The sequence below is a fragment of the Taudactylus pleione genome, unplaced genomic scaffold, assembly GCF_031769625.1.
Source record: "Taudactylus pleione unplaced genomic scaffold, aTauple2 ptg000064l, whole genome shotgun sequence".
Classification (NCBI taxonomy): Eukaryota; Metazoa; Chordata; class Amphibia; order Anura; family Myobatrachidae; genus Taudactylus; species Taudactylus pleione.
Window position 1 is genome coordinate 4,879,807 of NW_028284466.1, and position 14,645 is coordinate 4,894,451.

Sequence of the window (14,645 nt, forward strand, 5' to 3'; positions counted from 1 at the left end):
TGGTGGCCTTAGACATTAGGGGACTAGCCAGCATCACCAGTCCCCTTCACCACCTGGCCCCATGAGCTGCTATTGTTGCCACTGGCATGACCAATGCTCGTATCTTTGCAACTTGGGTAGTTTGAAAAAGCTGGGAGGACCCTTACAGTGAGACAATGGTAAGGAACACAGCTGATCCAATAACATGCCCCCTGGGCGCCAGATGGCATGTCTCCGAGCGGTGGACTAAAACACAAGATGGCCCCCTAGGGCAGAAGCTGTAAACTAGGGATGTGCAGGCTCGGATAGGTTCGAGTTTGCACGTGGAGTTCGGATTTTTCCCTCCAAAAAAACGGAACTCAGAACGAGGCAAAACGTCATCTTACATGGACGAACATCATCATTCCTGGTCTTTTGTCCAGGAATGATGATGTTCGTCCATGTAAGATGACGTTTTGCCTCGTTCTGAGTTCCGTTTTTTTGGAGGGAAAAATCCGAACTCCACGTGCAAACTCGAACCTATCCGAGCCTGCACATCCCTACTGTAAACCCCTACAATCCCGTTCCTAGAGGGAGTGGTAGTCCTTTTGGTCAGTGTCTGTAAAACCTTTGACATCATCATTCTAGACAGTATTGAATAAAATTAAAAATACTGACATGGTCATAGTAGTTCCACATTACACAATCATAATAGGCCAAAAGGTCCCATATTATACTGTCACAACAGCCCTTGTATCATGCAGCCTCAAAAGTACCTGTGGTTATAGCTAGAAAGGACCCCATAATCAGGAATTATTACAGCCTTTATATTGCCTTTGTGCAATAGCAAAAGTAAAAATGTGCCCAGTTATATGTTCAGTTGCAGAAATATGGGAAGTAATATATCCATAATTAATAAAATTAATATTATATGCATATCACTAGTAATATGCCACTAATATTCCATACAGTACACAGATTTTCCATTAATGCCCATTACTATATCCATCAATAGTAATATGCCCATCAGGAGAAGAACATCATTAGTCTTATGCACAATGTAGTAGTAACATGCCACTAGTATGACCATCAATAACAGGAATGTACAGTAATCTGTCCTTAAATAGTAGTTTGCTGGTAATATACCCATCAATAGCAGTAAAATGCCAATTGTAGTAATATGCTGCTAATTTGCCCATCAACAGAAATTTGCAATACACATCCTCCTCTTCACACACTCTTTTTTCAAAACTCACTCTCTGCGGACCAAGTTGGTATGGCCAACATACTACACTATTCCTTCTTAGAACCAAAGCTACACTTGGCCTTCTAGCGGATTTGAAGAGCATAAATACATCCAATATGAGGAAGGGGTGTAGCTATTCCAAACATTTGGAGAAGTTAACCCCTTCCTCAAACATGGAAACTCTCACCCAAAGCCTAGTCTCGCAGTCCCTGTCAAGCTAATTAACTGTAATGAAAAGTTTAGTAGCTTGCCTTGCTCATTCTCACGCATACTCTCATTCAAGAGAGTACTGTAGCCTGATACTACAAACACAGCTGCTAATCCCCACTGTGAAATTGTAAGAGCAGTTTCTAGGTTAGCTGGGAGCGCCCAAGCCATAAATACAGGTGAAGATGTTCTACAAGGCTACCATAGGCGAAACTAGAGATCTGGTAATGGGTGGTCCCAGTTTTAGCACCATGTCAGATATTGGGAAAAAAACACCAGTGGCGCCCTTCCCCATGTTGTCACCCGGAGTAAGAAGGCATGTTGTGTGCGCGGTATAGCCGCGCGTCGCCAACAAGAGGGCGTGGCCTCGTGATCAGGGGGCGTGGTCACATGAGAAGGGGAAATGGCTTCGCTGCCCGAACCCCAGTGGTCTGGTCTGTGTCTAAGAAGTACGGGTGAGCACTATGCAGTGCCGGCTCCCTCACACTGTCAGGAGCCGAGTGCTGCATTTGATGCTACAGTGCAGCACCCGGCTCCTGTCACCTTGTTGTCATCCCTAGGCGGGTTTTGGGACCCCAGTCAGTTTGACAGTCTTTTCTTACCTATATGGTGGTTTCTCTGCAACGGAGAACCTCTTAGGAATTTGAGCCTCACTGTGCAGCGTCTTCAGCCGGTATTCACTATTCATGTAGGAGATAACATTGTCTGGAAGATGCCTGTTTACGTAGAAATATAACCCATGTCATTATCATAACCAAATAATATATACTGTAGTAACAGAAGCTTTTGTGCAGGAAAAATGTGAATTTCTCTGATCAAACTTCTGTGTCTCTCCAGGCTCCCCTGTGTTACTCCAGACCCCCAATATCTCTATCCCCAGGCCCCTCAGTGGTTCTCCAGGCTCTCTGTGTCTCTTTATCTCCAAGCCTCCATGTCTGTCTATCTCCAGGCCTCCTGGTCTCTTTCCATCCCCAGGACCCCCTGAGCCTCTCCATCCCCAGGACCCCCTGCGTTTCACCTTCCGCAGGCCCACCTGTGGCTCTCAGCCTTATTCCACCAGCCCCAGTGTGCTTCTCTCTGCCCCATTCCCCCGACCCCAGGGTGCGCCTCTCAGCCCCAGTGTGCATCACTCTTCCCCATTGTGTCTCCCAGCCCCATTCCCCCGACCCCAGTGTGTGTCTCTCAGCCCCATTCCCCCGACCCCAGTGTGCGTTTCTCAGCCCTATTGCCCCGACCCCAGTGTGTGTCTCAGTGTGTCTCTAGGCCCCATTTCTCTGGCCCCAGTGTGCGTCTCTCAGCCCCATTCCCCAGGCCTCAGTGTGCGTCTCTCTGCCCCAGTGTGTCTCTAAGCCCCATTTCCCTGATTCCAGTGTGCGTCTCTAAGCCCCATTTCTACGGCCCCAGTGTGCGTCTCTCAGCCCTAGTGTGTGTCTCTAAGCCCCATTCCCCCAACCCCACTGTGTGTCTCTCAGCCCCATTGCCCCAACCCAAGTGTGTGTCTCTCTGCCCCATTTCCCTGACCCCAGTGTGCATCTCTCAGCCCCAGTGTGCATCTCTCAGCCCCATTTTCCCGACCCCAGTGTGTGTCTCTCAGCTCCATTTCCCCGACCCCAGTGTGCGTCTCTCAGCCCCAGTGTGCATCTCTCTGCCCCATTCCCCCAGCAACAGTGTGCATCAGCGTCATTCCCCAGCCCGTGTCACTCCAGCCCTGTGTTAACTCCAACCCCCCCAGCCCTTTGCAGTCAGCTCCAAACCCCCCCCAGCCGCCTGAGCAGTCAGCTCCAATCCCCCACAGTCCTGTGCTGTCAGCTCCAACCATACCCCCCAGCCCACTGCAGTCAGCTCCAATTCCCCCTCAGCCCTGTGCACACAGCTCCACCCCCCCAGCCCTGTGCAGTTAACTCCAACCTTCCTCCCCAGCTCCCCTGTGCAGTCAGCTCCAATCCATCCCTCAGCACTGTACACAGCTCCAATACCCCCTCCCCCCTCAGCACTGTGCACAGCTCCAATCCGCCCCACCCCCCTCAGCACTTTGCACATCTACAATCCCCCCTTCCCACCTTAGCACTGTGCACAGTTACAATCCCCCCCTTCCTCCCTGCAGTCGCTGCCAGCACTTACCTCCTGTTCCTCTGTTTTGCTGCTTGTTGTGGGAAGAGCTGTTGCCAAGCATGCGCAGCAGCTCCCCCGGTGGCCTTTTTTTTTTTTTAGCGAACTGGACTAATGGGTGGTCCTGTGCACCCCTGGACCACCCACCAGTTTCGCCTATGATCATGTATGATGTATGCATGTGCATATGATTGTGAGACCCATCATTAATAATGTGCCATAAATATGTACATCTGTGTCATTTCCATGGACACACATCACCTGCTTCTAATTTATCAATGCTACTAACTAGTGTTGGTGCCAACGTTTATATCTCAGGGTACTAAGTACGGTTGGGGAACTGAAAACACTACTTGACTCATATTAGAAAAAAATCTAAAGTAAGAATTATACGTAGCATTTGCTCACAGGTAACAGGGCGCTTCCATTGTTCCAAGAAGCACTGTACGCCCTGCCAGTTTAACATCCTGTATATGGTGTGTGGCTCTAAGCTTTGTTCCTCCAAAGGGGAACACAACATGAGTGCTGAAAAAAAGTCATTAACAAATCACTTAGAATTTCTAGTAACTGTAGGTCTGGGAGGGAGGAAATGCTCAAAGAAAAGTAAGAGTGAATTAAAACCTGGAGGGGGAAGCAATCGGGAAGCCGACTGCCTAAATACCGGCAGCCGGCTTCCCGACTGTCTTATCCCGGCATGGGTGAAATGCCGGGATAAGACAGATGTAGATGTAGACGCCCGCATTTCCCCGACGCCGGGAGACCGGCACCCGGCATCATGATTGTAGTGATGCCGGGCGCCGCGAGCGGACAGCCGCGGGGGGGAGGGTTAGGTTTAGGGCTCCCGGGGGGGACTTAGGATTAGGCACTTCCCCGGGAGGGTTAGGGTTAGGCTAGGGGGAGGGAGGGTTAGGGTTAGACACTCCCGGGGGGACTTAGGGTTAGGCACCCCCCCGGGGGACTTAGGTTTAGGCAGCGGGGATGGGGGTGGTTAGGGTTAGGCACTTAGAGGGGGGATTAGGGTTAGGCACTTGGGGGAGCAGTTAGGGTTAGGCACCCCTAAGGAGGGTTAGGGGGGTTAGGTTAGTCTATACTTACCTATCCACGATCGGGATTTCCAGCGCTGTCGGGCTTCCGCTGCTTCGAACTCTGCTCCTATCGGGCTGCCGCTGACGGTAATCGAACCGCCGGCCATGCGGCCTGGGTATATCATACCTATTCCCCTGGAGGCATCTATCACAGAATGCTCTTAATGACTTCCAAGTTTCAAGTGATACTTTTGAATAAAGCACAGAATCTGGGGCCTACTGCTGACCCCCAACCCATATGACCTATTTATTGAGCTTAATGAATGCATCCATTCATTATGCCGGAAACCATATTTTGTATTAAGGATATTATGTTCTAGTCTAACTAAGAAGTGCTCCTATAGGGAACATATATAAAAGTACATTAGATTAGTTTATAACCTGACTGGATACATAATAGTTACAGGAATAAGAATCTTAATCTAAATAGAGCACAGCAACTAACTCTCAACTAACTTAATGCGCACTCAATGGCAATAAGCGAGGGAGAGTGCTTATAGATGACCATGACGGTTATATAGGTAAAGCTTGGACACAGCTCACAGGAAGTTTTATAAACCCTATGGTACGGGGTGAATTAACAGATAGACAGTAAAAAGGTCGACAGTGTCTAGATAGACACTAGATGTTAGTCAATAGATCGACTGGGACAAAAGGTTAAAAGGGACAAAATGTGGACACACTAAAGGTAGACATGTAAGAAGGTCGACAGGTACAAATGGTTGACATGAAATGATTGACACAAAAATGGTTGACACATTTTTTTTTGTTAGCCCTACTCTTCACCCTAATCCTAACCCTCCCCTTAGTACCTAACCCTCCCTCCTGGTGCCTAACCCTAACCGACCGGGCTAAGTGCCTAACTCTAACCTTAAGCCTAAGAAAAAAAATCATGTGTCGACCATATTTTTTGTGTTGACCATTTTCATGTTGACCTTTGACCCTGTTGACCATTTGTACCTGTCGACATTCTTACATTTCTACCCTTAGTGTATCGACATTTTGTCCCTGACGACCTTTTGTCCAAGTCGACCTACTGACTGTCTAACATCTTGTGGTCAAACAAATTATGTGTGAATTACGAGTAGCGAGTTTGTTTCTCGAAACTCGCAGAGTGTGCATCAAAGCGTGCTCCCGAGAATTCTCCAATGCAATTAAAAGTCCCTATTCGCACTATTCGCAGCGGAGGGGTGCGAATTGACTGCCAAATGAGATTTGAGAGAAGTGCATGAAAAGTGGGGAGACCATCCTGGACACCCCAAAATGGATCATTTCGTTAGCCGGTCCCTATATAAGGCTGTTTGTGGGCATTAGGAAGGTACTGTAGGTTTTTAAATGGTGTCAAATGACTGATTTGTGTTTTTGTTTTGTTTTTTAAATACAAGAAAATTATAAAAAAACCTAACTTCATTTAATCTCAAACGAATTAAACGAAAAATGATAAAAAAAAAGCAGGAAAAAAGGTGATTTTGGGGTACTTTGAGGGCACCTTGAATTAGTCACAAACAAAAATGTTAAACCCCCCCCCCAAAAAAAACAACCAATTATTTTTCAAATAAAAAATATTGTAATTAAATTCGAGGTGCCTAAACTAATGAAAAAGTTGATTTTGGGGTTATTTGAGAATTATTTCCCCCCCCCCAAAAAAAGTACATGTAATTATGGGACTAATTAAGCTAATTGGAAACTCCCAATTGCCTAATTAGTCATTAGGGGGGGGTGTCCAAGGGGTCCTGACATTTTAACCTTAAAATAAAGATTTTCCTTTCCATCTCTCACCCTCAGGTAGGTGCGAATGGAAAGATGCAAATTCAGTCTGACTGATTCAGTGCGAGTTGCTAATTGGATTGCAAAATTAATTCGCTATGCAAATTCCAAGAGAAAATAGCAACTCGCAATTTGCACCTAATTGGATTGACCCCCTGGTGTCTATTTAGACATTGTCAACCTTTTTACTGTCTATCTATAGTCTGGAACCCTCACTTTTTGTTTGCAAAACACCCTATCACTCCCATTTACTATCACTCTTTAAAATTCACAAAATCCTTAACTCACCCCCTGGTTGTCCTGCTATCAGGGTTGTCTTAACAGCAGTGTGGGCCCTGGGCAAAGCAATGCACTGGGGCCCCTACCCACCCATTCATGGGGAAAAAAATTTAAATGGTCAATAAAATTAAACCCCCCTGCATGCCCATCAGACCTCCCACACATGCAGAGACTCTGTCTGCCTGGTCTGAAGCCGCCAGATGAACTGAAACTGAGACTGAGGTGAGTACTCATCGCCTGGGGAGGGGTGGTTAGATCAGAATACAGTGCACCAGCGGCCGGCTTATAAAAATATCACAAATTTACCAACTGCCTGCGGATGCAGGGGGCAGGTTGGCGGGCCCCTACAAGCTTCGGGCCCTTGGGCAATTGCCCAACAAGCCCAATGGAAGAGATGGCCCTGCCTGCTATATTTGGTATTGTTCCCTAACTACAAAACTATCTGTTTGCATTTATCACTCTTTACACAACCATGTTACCTCTCTGAGAGTTAATGTCAGTGACACTATATTTATTCTACACAATGAATGACCATCATCTGTCTCTAGCAACGGGGCGTGTCCTGCCCCTTCTCCCTGCGGCCTCTGCTGCAAGTGTACGGGCGGCTGGTAGACTGCCCGTCGACACTGCCCGATGGACAATTATATCTGCAGATATATCTGCCATCGGCTGTGCAGCACAACCAACGCAATATGTCTCTGAACGAGGTTGTTCACAGACATATCGCTGGTACACACTGGCCGACGGGCACCCGATATATTAGCCGTACAATTGATCGGCCATTATATCTGCCAGTGTGTACCCAGCATAAGAAGTATTTATCTTACGGTGGGGGAATAGTGATCAGTCCTAGTCATGTATGGCGGGTACGTAGGGGGTCATTCAGACCCGGTCGTTAGCGCCGATGCGCTCGGACCAGGTCGATGGCCCCCAACAGAGCATGCGTCGTTAGCGCCGGCGTCGTCATGCGTATGCGTGAGGCCCGCTACGATCGACAGCGCCGGTCGTAGTGGGTCTCGATCCAAAGGGGGCGAGCTGTCGATGTTGATTGACAGCTCGCCCCGTTTGGAAGGCGGGCCGAGGGGCGTGGCAGCCCATGGGAACGCCTGCCGTTTGGGGGAGGCCCCACTGACATCACTAGTGATGTCAGTGGAGAGCTTCCAGCTCAGACAGAGCCAGAAGGACTCCGGGGCTTACGACAAGGGAGACCCTACCCTAGGGTCTCGTCGTAAGCCCCGATGGTCGCGATGGTCACAGACCATCGCGACCATCACCGGAGCGGTCGTTAGAGCTGTGGGTGTAAACCCACAGCCTAACGACCGCAACAGAGGCGGGCGGTCAGGATGCAAGCGCCCGCCCAGTTTCTGAGCGATCGCTTGCATCCTCCGACCGCCTCTGAATGAGGCCCATAATCTTTTTACAAATTGAGATGGTGATGTTAATTCAACATGGGACTTTGTTTCACACTTATTCAAATTTTAATTTAAAATTTACACATGGTTTTAATCACGAGATTATTATTTTTTTATATATCATCTTCTTGATACAGGACTCAATAGTTATTTCTATTTTCTTATATGTCTGTCCTTTGTTACATATGCGGAAGGACAGACTGGGGCTGCTCAGCCTCCCTGGCAGTCCCCCCTAGTGCGCAAAAAGGTGTGTAGTCTCATACAAAAGGGGAGCGGCCACACCTCACGGGTCGTGCCGCGAATCACGGGGGCATGGCCTCGCTACACGACCCCGTTTTTCAGTGTTGCGGCCGAGCAGAGCGCTGGGAGGTGGAGCTGCTCGGCCGGGGTTTGCAGCCGGATCGGCCCATCTGGCCATCGGCCCTCCTGTCATTTGCCAGAAGTGCCAGATGGGCAGTCTGGCCCTGCATATGCTGTAGTTGGTTGCTATTAAGTTGCATTCTATAGATACGTTTTTATTGTGTTGATGCTGTGATTTTAGATTATTCTTGCTATAGATTGATTTTAATAAAAACACTATTTTTGAGACAATTCCATGTGTTAGTAAATTCTGCCATTTTGATTATTTCATATCTTGTACATAATAGCCTCATAATATATTGTTCTTTATATACCGCACTTAAGTGTGTGTGTATTTTTGTGAGCTCCCTCTGGGCAACATGCCACAAAACTGCCATGAGTATGTGTCCTAAAGATAGTTCTCATTCATTTTTCCAAAGCTCTGTTCAATGTGAATTAATACTTATGGGTGTCAGCCCTAAGTACATTTTATAATTGGTTATAAAAATATCATACTGTATCCATTTAGACTAGAACACATTCAGAATAGGCAGTCTGGTTTAGAGTAATGGCACCGTGTAGCCGGCAGTTCAGGCTAAACATAATATATTGCCTATAAATAACTGTATTCAAATAAAAGGTAAAATACTGTTCTGAATTTTTGCTGGTAGAATCTGTACTTGGATTCCAAAACAAGTACATACCATCGAGTAGTATTCTTTCAAGAAGGGTGACAATCTACTTTGTCAGTAATACGAGTCATGGACATAAAAAGTGCTTACTGGAACAGTATTGAACAATGCTGTGGCATAAATTCTTAATTAGCATCATTAACATAGAGCCTTTTTATGGATAGCTGCCAGCTTCTGTTTAAATAACATCCTGTGGTTTCGATATATCCATGATACAGATTACCAGGTTGAATTCTTAGACCAAAGTGTTATTGCAGCTAAAATTCAATTTTTCCTAAAATCACCCTAATTAATCAAACCATTGAGAACCAATGCCATGGACCCTGATTATTTCAGGGAACCCACCCCCACTAGAGATACAGGGGTCGATGGAGAGCTGAATGCAAGTTGTCCGCAATTACACTTGTAGAGGGCCCTGTCCAATGCTTCTAGAAAGACACCTCTCTCCGCCAGTGGTGGAACTAGAGAGTGATAGGCCCAGGTGCAAGAATATGCTTTGGGCCCCCCTACGCAGTGCCCTCAGTAGTGGTCCCCCTATGCAGTGCTCCCAGTAGTGGTCCCACTACGCAGTGCCCCCAGTAGTGGTCCCCCTATGCAGTGCCCCCAGTAGTAGTCCCACCTATGCAGTGCCCCCAGTAGTGGTACCCCCTATGCAGTGCCCCTTATACAGTGCCCCCCCAGTATTGGTCCCCCTATGCAGTGCCCCTTATACCGTGTGCCCAGTAGTAGTCCCCCTATGCAGTGCCCCCAGTAGTAGTCCCCCCATGCAGTGCCCCCAGTAGTGGTCCCCCCTATGCAGTGCTCCCAGTAGTGCCCCTTATACAGTGCCCCCAGTAGTGGTCCCCCCTATGCAGTGCTCCCAATAGTGCCCCTTATACAGTGCCCCCAGTAGTGCCCCTTATTCAATGCCCCCAGTATTGGTCCCCCCTATGCAGTGCCCCAGTAGTGCCCCTTATACAGTGCCCCCCCTACATATATAAGACAAACACACACACACAAAAACGCACTTACCTGAATCCCCGCTCATGCACCAGCGGTGTGTTTGTTACTATGAAGTGCGGACTGCTCTCACTGTGGTCCGCACTACACTTAAATACTGTGGAGCCCGGGGGACACTGGCGGCGGGTGCAGCGGCACTGTTGGATGCAGGTGGCTATGGGCCCCTGCACCACAGCGGCCCCCAGTGCAAGGCACCGGCTGCACCGCCGCTAGTTCCGCCACTGCTCTCCGCAACGACTGTTCATTTTATGCCCCATAGCCCTAGTTCGCAATATGTCCCATAGTAATTCTCTAGTTCCCATTGAGCCACAGTTTCCCTTGTTTACCAGTCACACCGCCCTTGGTACGGCTCAGCTGTAAGTAATAAAGCATCAATATCACCAATGACTGCTGAGTAGAGATGATCATAGTTTCCAAAATTGTCCTGCAAAATATATTCTATCAAATATTCCACTCAGTATGGATTTCAGTGCAAAACATCACACTTGTGGACTTTTGTGTAAAGCTTTCCCAAAAATGTAAAGCTAAAAAGTTGACAAATATACGTACACTTATTTTTAGAACCTATAACTTTCCCGATACTGGAGAAAAACCACATATTATGGGGTACATTTAGTAAAGCATCTAAAGCCCCATACACAGTGGACGATATGCTCTATGAGTGATATCATTGAACGATTTCCCTTGAAAGTCCTGGACAAACGATATTGTGCATACACACTGAGCGATCTCTCAGACGACCAAACGATACACATTGAACGATATGCACTAAATCATCAGTGATAGTCAAAACAAGTAAGCTGCATGTACAGATGTCAGAAGATATCGTTAACGACCCGTGGGAGTGCGCATCGTTCATCACATAGTGCGTACACACTGGACGATTTGAGCGATATATCGTTTAACGATGTCGTTATTCATATTTTTTAAAAATATCACCCAGTGTGTATGGGGCTTAAAACAAACAAGTGGTGTTGCCCATAGCAACCAATCAGATTATATCTGTCATTTCCTAGAATGCATAGGTATTAATTTACATATTTTTGGAGCGCATTGAATGCTTGAAAATAATCTTTGGTATATGCATAAAAAAGTTTATGTTTGTTTTTTAGCTTTTATAACTTTAAAAACAAGCAAAGTATGAAAGTGTCATAAGAAAACCCAGTCACTGACCATAAATATTTCATAAGTAAATCACATTTTATTAGATTCCCCTTTCTATTAAAGTCATCCTGAAATGGTGTTAGCAGATCAGGTAGGTACTATGGGCCCGATTCAGATTAGTACGCAAACTAGATTGTTTATGTACAAATCCGATGGTTCTTGGTCTGCGCAGGTGCAGGACCCATTCCGCACAAAACGGGTACAGAGTGATCGCTTGCAGCTCCTCCTTAGCCGCAACATGATTGACATACTGCGGGGTTTGGCGGTGCCGACCAGAAACGTTCTACAAAACGTCGGATTGCCCCCATTTTGAAGCTGTGCCGAGTGCAGGGTCTGCATCGGCGGACACAGACTTCCTGGACCCGGCAGAGTGGTTCTGACGGCCAGGCTGAGTAAGCTACAGCTTACACAGACTGGCCGAGGGCAGTGACCATGATGGTGATCCAAAGTAGCGGCTACGGTAGCGGCACTTGAATCGCAAATGCACGGTGTCTATTTCCTACAGATACCTGCTGCTGCATTTGCCTATTAATAGCACGGTTTTACACAGACGCTTCCCTACGGCTGTACAATACTGTACACATCGGAATCGGGACCTATATCTGTACCACGACCACTGCAACGACATTGGAAGCAAAAAAGTAAAAAGACCCAGTAGCTCTGTCTCCTATGGGAAAGGGGGGGCACATTTTTGATACAGAGTGCATGAGTATGAATGGTGGCATGTGTCTGCCATTCTTATCTATCATAAAAACACAGTGCATAAGTTTACCAACTATATCAAACCAGGGGTGGGTGAGGGTAAAATACACCCACTGGTACTAGTTGGTCAATACAATAGTTTAAATAAAGATTAAAGACAACACACTGCAAATAAGCTATTTTTTTCTTTATTTTTTCTTATATGAAAAGATCAGCAATTACCTATACATAGCAGAGGTATTAATGTCACTGAGGTGCAAGGTACTGTAAGGTACACTTGTGTTATACAGCCCCATCCTGCGATGCTGATTGTAACATAAAAGATGTAAGCCATCGGCCATAAGATAAGCAATTAGAACGACACTCACAGTGCCCTGTGCCAGAAAGAGCATTTGCACCCCCCCCTCCCACCCTATTTTAATAGGGACAGAAGAAGCACATGAAAAAGGGGTGTGGCCTAATGGGTACGGATCATGCCAAATCTGATTTGTCCCGTACGATGATGAAGGGGTGCTGATTCTGTTGTACCACTGTTATCCAGGTGTCCAGGTGCCACTGCCAAATACAGTGTGAATCCAATAGCTGCAGTGATGATACACAATAGTTATGCAGTATAACTCATCAGCTCTGGTGGTGGAGAGCGCTGGTGAAGGCAGGATTTGTCCATCAGCCCAGCCATGCACAAGCCTGGAGCCGGCAGTGCCAATCACCAACTGAAGGTATAGAAAGAGCACTACTTGTAGTGTATATGCAGCAGATATTAGCGGTGGGCAAATCCGTGTATGCACCCTGTGCCAGCAGCTAAACTCACTGGCAAGGGTACTCAGGGTGTGCTGGTAACACCAAGTTCGGACATCGGTGGCTGTGTTCAGGGCTGCCATAAAAAATTGTGGGGCAGACAGCTACATGTGTAAGGCATCTGACTGCCATGTGAGAAGTGATAGGTTCAAAACTCGGGTATGACAGTATTTTAAAATGTGTGTGTTAAATAAAAGAGGATGTGACTGAAAGTGCTCAGGGAAGTGACCAGATGGAGGGGAGTCAGCCAGGGAGGAGATGGAGCGGCCAGGAGATGCCGGGCATAAAAGAAGAGCAAGTTACTGAATGATTATAAACAGTAAATTGACAGGCCCGAACAGCGCCCCCTGCCCTGTCACACTAACCTAGTTACAGTCCTGGCCACTCATATGCCACATGTGACAAGTAGCAGACTATGTGAACCAAATGAAAGTGACACATCTGTCGGATATGTGAATAACAGTGATTTATAAAACAGACATATTGAATAAGGGGAAACAACTTCTAGCCGATCATAAGATACAGGTTTCTGGGTGGATCAACAAAAACATCTCCATGGACCTGTTCACATGCCCAGAGATGAGGCACTGAGACATATTTTTTCTCTAATACTAATACGTCTCTGTGGCATTGTCAGAAAACCACAATGATAGGGAACAGCACACATACACAGCAATTTGCATTTTGTCATTGGTTTACCAGAAAACACTTTGATGCTGGGATAAATCCACTTGACACCAGAACTGAATGGATTTATTTCTTCCTGAAGTTAAGCATTTCCAGGTGTGATAATGTCACACATATGTAGGAGACTTTGAAGCTTTTTGTTTTCATGCTTCCTTTTTTTTAACTTTTTATGTAGGCTCTATAAAAGCACAGAAGCTCCATGCCCTAACTATTAATAGGATAAAATAAATGTGCCCAGGAATTTAAAGGGGACCCTTATCTGCAACCTGAAACAGCTCCTGGTCTGAGCTTATGCAACCTCACTTTTATCTCACATGTTTGAAAACACTTTTATGTCGGATATTCTTTACAGGAGTCAAACATTACCCCTGCAGTGGGGCATTCGTGTGGTATTTTTGTAATTAATTTTTTTATAAATTTGATAGACCACAAACATGATTTGGAAACACCACAGAACGTCAAAAGTGCAACAAATACATGCTCCATTTTTGTAACGAAAACATGTAAACACTCAGATGTTGTAGTTTTAAAACTGATGTATGTTACTAATACCCCTTTCACACAGAATAGCAAATTTCCAGGTGTTTTTCTGCTACTGTTAATGGCCAGCGATGGCTTTGACAAGTAAAATGTTCAGTTTCTTTTTTTCAAGTGTTCAGGTTTCCAGCACCCAAATCTGACAAAGGCGATTTAGAAAGTTTTTAATTATTTCACAGTTACCTACACACAGTGATCTTGTAGGCAGATGTCCACTTGACATTGCAAAGTCATGATGGAAGCAGTATGCACTTACGTGGAGAAGGGAAGGTTTGTATGTGGGGGTACCATAGTTGGCGTAGTGGTTAGCATTACTGCCTCACAGCACTGAGGGGTTCGATTCCTACAAAGGCCCTAACTTTGTGGAATTTGTATGTTCTCCCCGTGTTGGCATATGTTTTCTCTGGGTACTTGAGTTTCCTACCACAATCCAAAAACATACTTGTGGGTTAATTGGATTTTGAAAAAATAAATAAAATAACCCTAGTGTGTGTACATACAGAGGAGTAGCGTGTAGCCAGGGCGCCCGGAGCACGTGCGTGCTATGGTGCCCCCCCCTCAAGTGTTCCAGGGAGGAGGCAGTTCCATATGGGATTAAAGGAAAGAGAAGTAAAAATAAAGATTAGGGGCAGCATCAAAGTGGGGCATGGAGGGCTAAATATAT